Here is a 3276-nt window from a genome sequence, read left to right on the forward strand (position 1 = left end):
GTATTGTAATATTGAAAGGAATATAATGAAAAATCAATTTGGTAGTCCTGTTTTTGGGATCCAGGGGAAATCTCTGTATATATTTGTTTCATGCTTTATGTTCTTGCCATTGTATATTTTCTATTTTTTAAGAATTTGTTTGCAGGTAATTTCTTTACAGGATTAAAACCTACATACTAGACTGGGAGGAAAGCTTAGGGATTGCGCAGTGCGCAATTCTAGGGGTCAAGAACAAGGATTGAAGCTTGAGACTGTGTAGTGTGCAGTTCTGGGGGGTTGGGTAAGATGACTATGCAATTCTAGAGAGAGAGGCCAACATATTGCGCAATTCAAGTAGACAGGATAGAAGCTTGAGTCTTGACACTGTGCAATGCGCAGAAAGAGGCTGACTGGAAGTGTCAATTGCATAGTTGTGGAGGTCAAGGAGGGAGTCTTGAGGCTTGAGACTGTGAAATGTGTGTTTTTGAGGAGATTGATCAGTGGATTGTGTAGTTTCACAATTCAAGGACTCGGGGAGGTAGCTTGATTACTGAGACTGTGCAATGCATAGTAAGAGACTGGCTGGGAGGCAAGATTGCACAGTTTTTGAGGGAAGGGAGGAAATTCATAAGCATTGTGACTATGCAATGTGAAGTCCTTGGAGATAGGAGCTTCACATTGAGCAGTTCCAAGAGGAAAAGGGGGAGTTGGAGCCTTTCTACTGCACAATGGAAGTTCAAGGAGGCTAAGTTGTGTCAAGTTGGTTGGGCAGAAATATTTTTTAAGTGTGGGATCAGTAAGGTAGAAGTAAGACTAGGATGAACTTATGAATGATCACACACACTCAAAAAAATTGAAGACACAAAATTAAACACTCAGTACACAAGAACAACATGATCCCCTTTATGCGATGGAAATACAACAACCTCCTCCAAGTGCGATACTTAGAGTACACTTTGCAACGACGGTGAAGACACTTGTATGAAAATTCTCAAGGCCTGGGGAATATATCTGATGTATTTCCTTATGATGAATGGGACACAGAAGTGCAGGAGAATGCATCAGAACTTCCTTTTAAGATTGTACAATTGACTCCCTTCGACTAGTTGCGACACTTATGATACACTTTGCGACGACAACGACAACACTAGTACGACAATGGATAAAACTTTGGGGATGGGTCTAATACATGTCTACATGGTAAATAGGATCCATTGGTACCAAATTTTCCTCTCTAAATGAACCACAAATCCGCTTATGTGATATGCGACACTTCCCATGCCAAAAGATGACATTTGTGACAGTAAGAGAAAAGTGAAAACGATACTTGAAAAATGCAAATGACATTGAAAGTGACACATGCAAGAGAAAATATAACATGAAAACAAAAATTATTAAAATGAAGGTGTGCAAAAGTGACAGTTGGAAAAAATCACTGAAATAGAAGTACAAATGCAACCAAAAGTGAGAGACTATCAATGGAAAGTACGCACTGACTATTGACATAGGCTGAACATGGAACATGCATTGTCTTGATGGATTGTGCTATGCATGTTCAAGCTTTCGTAAAGGAATGCGTTCATGACTTGTTATGGACTGAACATGTGTGAGAAAGTGACTTTGGAAAACCAAGAAGAATAATGAAACACTTAGTGTAACATTAATGAATCATGAATCGAATATGGAATGACAGATTGTTAGATTCTCAGTAGGCTCCAAAATTCATGTGTAGGAAAAATTTTGGAGGGTGTTCATCGCAGCGTCAACACACTGGTAAAATTTGTAATTTCAATGGTGCAATACAATCAATACCATGTCAAAAGGGCATACGATGATGCCACTTGGATGCTACAAAAGATATTTTGTGAAATACATCTACTCGTTGTTGTTGAATATCCCCTTGCATTGCATGTTGCATATTATATCGAAAAAATCATTTGGGTTTGCTAAAGGTTGAGCTCACTAAATTACAACAAGAAATTCTTTCTCCTCCTACAAGTAGAGATTTTTGTGTTGGACTTGTGGGGTTTCCATCAGTTGGAAAGTCTAATCTTCTGAACAATATGACATGTACCTTCTCTAAGGTGGAATTATATGGTTTCACCATTGTAACATGCATTCCAAGTATTATTGTTGTAAATGTGCAAAGTCGTAGTTACTAGACCTTTCAGGAACCATCAAAGGTGTAAAAGATGGCAAAGGGATAAATTGAAATTGTATTTTGATAGTTCTTGATTATGTTGAGCCCATTGCTCATAATCACATTATAAAATAGGAGCTCAAAGGATTTGGAATTAGTTTGAATAAGGAACCTCCTAATTTGACATTTAGGAAGATGGATAAGGGTAGAATAAATTTCACATCCACTGTGGCCAAAACACACCTGAGCCTTGAAAATATTCATATTGTTGATATTTCTCTTCACTATTATGCAACTACAAGATGACCTTATAGATATGATTGAAGTCAGTCTCATATATATGCCTTCAATTATTAACAAGATTGACCAGATAACTCTCGAGGAATTGGAAATTTCAGATAAATTTCCCAGACAGTGTCCAGTTGGAATGGAATTTGAATGACCTATTAGATGAGATATGGGAATACTTATATTTGAACTGAATATATACAAAACCAGAGGGAATGATTTTGGACTATGAGGATCATGTTTCTCTTTCATCTAAATCACAATCTATTGAAGATTTTGGTACTGAAATCCACAAGGATATGTTGAAGAAATTTTCATTGGTAAAGGGTTTTAGTGCAAAATACAAACCGCAAAGAGTTTGGAAGGTCAAACTATTTTCCTATGTTTGTTTGAAAGAAGGACATGATTATTAGCAGGGGAATTCTTCTAAAACATGGTTAGGGAAGCTCAGAATGATCCTACATGATATATGCATAGCGTGCTAATATTGCAATGTAGAAAAATGATTGTACAGGAGTCCAAATTAACATCTTGCTTCTAGTTAATATCTTATGTATTTAATATTGTTATTTAATTGCAATACATATGACCATGTGATTTTCTTGCAGGTAATGTAGGGATTGCAATCTATAAAGTTATTTACCCACAATTTTTTTTTTAGTTTTTTGTTTAATTATACTAACCACATGCAACGCGAGTGAATAACAATTTAAGAATACCAGACATTATACATTCCTTTAATGAAATAGAGAGACAATCTTAAAATATTGAGACAATTAATAATTTTCAAGTGTAGGGACTGCAACTTATGAAGTTATTTACCCACAAATTTTTTGTTTAATTATAATAACTGCATGCAACACGGGTGA

General features: G+C 36.1%; 1 pseudogene; it reads left to right on the forward strand.

Moving 5' to 3' along the window:
- Positions 1-1916: 1916 nt before the first annotated feature.
- LOC149197296 (developmentally-regulated G protein 3 pseudogene) lies at positions 1917-2820 on the forward strand (annotated as a pseudogene).
- Positions 2821-3276: the final 456 nt, after the last annotated feature.

The sequence above is a fragment of the Pinus tabuliformis genome, chromosome 2_2 (assembly GCF_031772625.1).
Source record: "Pinus tabuliformis cultivar Carrire ecotype Pingquan chromosome 2_2, CPIR1, whole genome shotgun sequence".
Taxonomy (NCBI): domain Eukaryota; kingdom Viridiplantae; phylum Streptophyta; class Pinopsida; order Pinales; family Pinaceae; genus Pinus; species Pinus tabuliformis.